Consider the following 6000-nt stretch of genomic DNA (forward strand, 5'->3'; position numbering starts at 1 on the left):
AGCCCACTTGTACATGCTTCTTGTAATTAAAGGTGTGGCCAGCAGCGGCTCCTTCGCAATGTCGGACGAGCGTCACCCCACAGGCTCAGAACCAGCAGCTGAAAATAAAATAGTATTTTATTATTGTTTTATTTTTCAGCTGTTGGCTGAGCCAGGGTGTGTAGGGAGGGGGCACGGCCAGACCAGGGGAGGAGGAGTTGTTGGTGCACTTTTAAGTGCACATGTACATGCACACTTAGGTTTCTCCAACCCAGCAGTATTGCACAGCCTGGTTGGAGAAACAGCACAGACTCCCTGTGCCTGAGCGAGTGTTTAATCCAGAACACTCAGGCCACACCCACGCTGCTCCCATTCTTAAGAGCAATGCGAGGATTGGATGAGGAGTCCGTGATGCTGTCCCAGGGACTTCTGGGACCAGGACATGGATGCAGAGGAGCGTGAGGCGGCTGGCAAGTAAGTCTTTTTATTTTTATTATTAACCCCTCCGTCGGGAGCTCCACCTGTGGCCCACCCTCCCCATGCCCCCTCCACCAATCCTAGCACTCTTTATCTTTGTCAGCCGCCACTGGATGTGGCTCTTTTATTCTGCACATCCCAGTTTCTTTTAAAGTATATTCAGATTTGCGTTTAGTCTGTGTTCAGATAAAAGGATATCTATATGCAGGGGCCTCATTACTGGTGTTTGTAGTAATACTCATGGGGCCAGTCACATTCATTATGATCCAGATCTGGATTGCAAGTTGTGAGGTTTCACACATTAATTTTGTATGCTAAACCGATGGGTGAAACTTTGAGAAAAAAACATGTGCGGATCAACATGTAAGCACCGTTTCCAGTATATTGCTCCCCAACAATTCGTAATCCCTGATATTTCTCCGCCCTCAGAATTACAGGTGCACGTAATAATGTATCTACTTATATAGCGCTTACTACCCCTGATGAGGTGTTGAATATTGTAAATACGGAGCAGGGATAACATGAATTATTACAATTTATAATGAGGCCCTAGGAAGAGACGCATTGGCACTCAAGGAAACTTTCCTGTAAGGGGTACCTGCGACTAAGAGACATAGAGGCATTCCATCCCTAAACCCCCCTCCCCCACCCCTGCCACCAAACCCTGGATTCTCTGCAGTAATAGAAGCTCAAGAGGGTGCGGAACAAGAGTGGAGAATGACTGTTGATTTGCCAAAGTTTCTGCAGCCACCAAAGCGCCATGGGCCATATTTATGACCTGATTTGTGTCACTCTTGCACCACACACCGTAGTGCAAGAGCATAGCAAACCGTAAGTCAGATTTCTGAAGCCACAAAAAGCCGCTTTGCGTGGCTTTGAGTGGCTCCAAAAATCTGAAGTATATTAATGCAGAGCAAATCACTTTGTTGCGTTAATCCAGCCCTGGGTAGGGGTTCCTTGGGCATTGCTTGGGGGTTCCCACACAACTCCCATGTTTTTTAAGCATTCCCAGATTTACAAGACCTTGTAATTTTGAGAATGTGCCAAAAAGATATGCCTCCCTAGATAAGGTGTAACGAGGAGAAATATCTTTAACAAGGAGAAATATCTCTATTTCTCCTCGTTACTTCCTCTTCCTATGTGTGTTACATTCTGCACATAGAAAGTGGAAAAAACCTCTCAGGATTCTTTTTTGTGCAGTAAGAGGCACCTTCCTGCACAAAAACAATCCTGCCTACAACACAGACTCCATTGCACTATGGTGCAACGGTGCTTTTGTTGGTCGCTGTGCTGCCAAAATGGCATCAGCACAAGGGAAAAGGACAGGAAAGCACCTTATTGGATAATTACTGTGCATTCCCGCCCTTTCCCTGTGACGCAGGGCAGCTCAGAAAGGTGACTTGCTGCATTGCTCTGTGCCACAAAAGCAGTAAATATGCCCCAAAATGCACTCCCATGGAGCAGAAAAGACACAACAGCACAATGTCATAACTCCGGTATCCCTGTTTCCGAAGTGCCCTTCTTTGGACGTTTTTTGAGCCCAAAGTCATCATGTGTGGTAATTCCACACTAAATTTCTTCCAGTGATATTAGATACTGAGGGATACTCTTTGTTTCTATCTTCTTCCCATACAGGGGTCCAATAGCAAAAAGATTAAAAATTTGCAAACGATTGTTACATTCCACTGTGAATTAGTAGGGCCAATGGCGCAGCTAGTCCTGAGACTGCCTGGAGCGGTCCCTGCGTTTGCCGCTGTATTGAGGAGCACTGGGGAGGGGGTGCTGGCGGTTTTCTCAGCTTCTTGCCACCCCCTTGACGGCAACACTAAAGAGCGGGGGGGAAGAGATGCCGCCCCAAAACGGCAGGTAAAAGCTGGGGTGGCCGCCACCCCCAAAACTAAAGCGACCCGGGGCAGACCGCACCCCGCCCCTCCCTTGCTACGCAACTGAATAGGATGGGAAAAAGCCCATTTCATGTCCTCTTCTCCTTACAATTTGTAATGGGCCACAACATGTAGGTGGAACTCACAAAAACGTTTGAGAACCACAATGTGCCTTTGACACACTGGAACTTTGGATTTTGCAGTCGCAAAGTGTGTATTTTTGCAAATCACAGGCTTTATGACCAGAAATCATGTTTTTAGCCTCTGTCAGTAGGACAACTGAACTTATCATATGATTTCAACAGCACCAAGAGACTATCATTGTGGGGGTTGTTGCACACTGCAAATTGACATATCGGCAGGGCCACTGAAGTTATATGATTCTAAGGCTGCAGCGTTTTCTGATTAATTATGGATTTGCCGGGTTTGCCACATAATCCATAATATGCTGCATAATCTGCAGATTTTAAGTCCCCAAACAATTCTCTCTCGCTCAAATGGAGCAAAAGTTACTAATATCAGATAGACCTGTTTTGCTGTGATGTGGAAGCCCCTATGCAAAGATTTACTGGTCATCTTGCTTATTACTGTATTTGGATGAAAAATTGTTACTAACGAGATGACGCCTTTGCCCAGATAGTGTTAACAAGAGGATAAACGACAAAGTTATATAGTAATGTTATCAGAAAATGTGCCACATTAACTCTTATAATTTGCCTTTTCTTGCTGCATAATTTAGTCGAACCTGCTGCACAATTTGGCAATCCCCTGACGCATAATTCAAGTGGTCCTACTTATCAGTAGGTAGAGTTTGTGGTGTGTGGGTCAATTTGAGCCTGAAATGAAGAAACCATAATGCGAAGTGGAAAGGGCATGGCAAAATGTAATTAAAATAGCAATTGACCATAAATTTGCCATTACGCAATAATATAGACATACACATATTAATAATTTTGTGACAAATTTAAACAAAGTCATTTGCTCAGAGTCACAGGACTAAGGGTGGACTTAACTTACAGTATTCCAAGGGGCATATCATCAAGCCCCGGAGATAAAATTATCACCGATTTAGCATCCGCTTTCGGATGGAAAGCGGCGATCATTTTATCGCCTAATCAGCAAGGTCACGCTATCGCGTGAATCCTTGCATTATCGCCCTTTCCCCCAACGCCCATCTTTGCATCTCTAATGAGATGCAAAGTGGGCGTTCCTGCCCTGACATAACTGGAGAAATGTCGCTAAGCGACGTTTCTCCAATTATCAATGGGCATGCTAACCTGCAGAGCGACAAGCAAAGTAGCGATAACCTCTGTTATCGCTACTTTCCTTACGCCTGCTTCAAAACTGACTTAGCCATGATATCCTATGGAAGGTGGATATCATGGCTAAGTATGCCTTGCCCTATCAGCAAGCTTTCGCCAAACCGTGTGCGATTATCGCTGTATTTCCAGCAATATTCGCACAATTGTCAGCTTGCGCTCTGAATTTTATCGCTTTTGAGATAAGCGTTGCTGATAGCACGCTATCTCCACGATAAAATTCAGAGTTGACCAGCAATAATTATCCTCGCGCTAAGAGCGCGGAGCGATAACTATCGCATGGCCTTGATGATATGCCCCCAGGTAGGGTAATCAAGTGGAATTCCCATGAATTCAGCGATATTACACAGAATTACGCGAATAGGGTAATTGTGAGTTTAGTGCTATTTCTAAGCGCAAAAATGCCCGATCACATTCAAAATGGACTTGAGGATGCATTTTGTGCTAAGAAATTGAGCTAAATGCAGCAGAACACGAATAGCAAGCATGAGCAGTCGCTTACACCTGCGAAATGTGCTCTTATGGTAGGCAGTTAGCGTTATTTTCTAAGTGCAAAGAAATTGCAAATTGATGCGAGGATGCAATTTGCGCTAATAAATATCACTAAATACAGCAGAACATGAATAGCTAGAGGGATCGACCACTCACACTCGCTAAATGCTCTATCTCAGGGGTCTTCAAAGTGTGGGGCGCGACCCCCAGGGGGGTCGTGAAGTGATGGAAAGGGGGTCGCGCATTCCTGGTCACACTTCTGCGAGGCACAACAAAGGATTCAGCCCCTCTCCTCCCCCGTAGTGTGTGTCTGCTCGAGCTGCTGTGGGCTCCCCTGGGCTGTCTGCAGTCTTATCTCCAGAGTTTTTCACAGGTCGTTAAGGACCATTTGCAGATTTAAAAGGTAACGAAAATCCCTGTGATTCTCACCACCTGCAGTGGAGCAGTGCAAAAATGGTGTGGTGCCCGCAAAGAGCACCTTGTCACACTACCTCACTAAAAGTCAAAGATCTTGTGTTGAGTTTAGGCCCATCTTATTAGCACTCTCCAGCACAGTGTCTGGGCTTCAGGAAAAGAGGGGTCGAATGAAGAGAGGATGTGGTCCGTCGGCTGGACGGACGACTTTGGTGCTGGAAACCAGGGTTCGAGCCTCGGGGTCGCGTCCACATTCTGTGATTCTGGGCAAATCACTTAACCTCCCCGTGCCTGAATATGTTATGTAAATACGGTGCTCATGTGTGCTCCAATACCTTCGGGTCGAGTTCGCGCTATATAAAAGATGCAAAAATAAAAAATTAACCTCTCTGGTCCGCTGCAATTAAACCCCCTCTACGCCGATTTACGACTGCAGTGCATGTGGACAACGAGCCCGCCTTTAAATACCCCCGCCCAGCCAGTTGCTCCCTCCTGATAGACAATACACTGCATAATTGCTTTATTATCACGCACCCACGCAGAGGTGACGCTAAACCTGAATCAAGGCAGTAGCTAGAACACTTAAACACCCCCACTTGAACCATACCTCTACAACGGGCACACAGAGTGAACAAACCTGACCTTTACCCGTTCATCCTTCTTCCATCCATTTATCAATCCTTTTACCCTTCCATCTATTCATCCATCAATCCCTTCACCTTTCCGTCCATCCAGCATCCATCCATTCACCCTTTCATACACCCTTTCACATGTACTCTCTGTCCATTCCCCATGCTTTCACTTATTCATCCGTTTATCTCTCAATCTTTTCACTCTTTCATCACTACACGCGCTAATACCCTTACAGGTGACCCTCGAGCTATACAAACACCAATAACATACTTTTCTCCCTTACACCTATCCGTTGTTTCACTTTTTCACTCCATCCTTTCACTCTATTCTTTCAGTCTTCCATCCATTCATTCCTACACCCGTCTATCCTATTTTTCACCTTTATGTTTTGTTTCACCGTTCTTCCTTTCATCCTTCGTTTTTTTCTCTCCTGTTCATTCTTTAATTTCTAAATATGTTTTGTCTCATGCTTTTTTCTTTGTTATATTTCTCTCATTCATACTTTTTCTGTTTGTCCCTCTCCGAGTGTTGTCCCCTTTGTTCATCATGACATGATTTTCTTTCCTCATTTTCCTTTGCCTATGGCCTCTGTCATGGTGTTCCCGATCCATTATTTATTAACGTTTTGTCTGCAGATGGAAGAGGCCACAAATAACTAATTTACCATTTTATTGGGATCAAGTTCACCAACCCACCGGTCCCATGGCAGCCCCCACTACGATACTGACCTGTGTTGCTTCACCTCTCTCTCTTTGGCAGCCCTCAATGCAAATTCGTTGGATTTAAAGACTTATTTTCCTGTG

The sequence above is a fragment of the Triturus cristatus genome, chromosome 6 (genome assembly GCF_964204655.1).
Source record: "Triturus cristatus chromosome 6, aTriCri1.1, whole genome shotgun sequence".
NCBI classification, from domain to species: domain Eukaryota; kingdom Metazoa; phylum Chordata; class Amphibia; order Caudata; family Salamandridae; genus Triturus; species Triturus cristatus.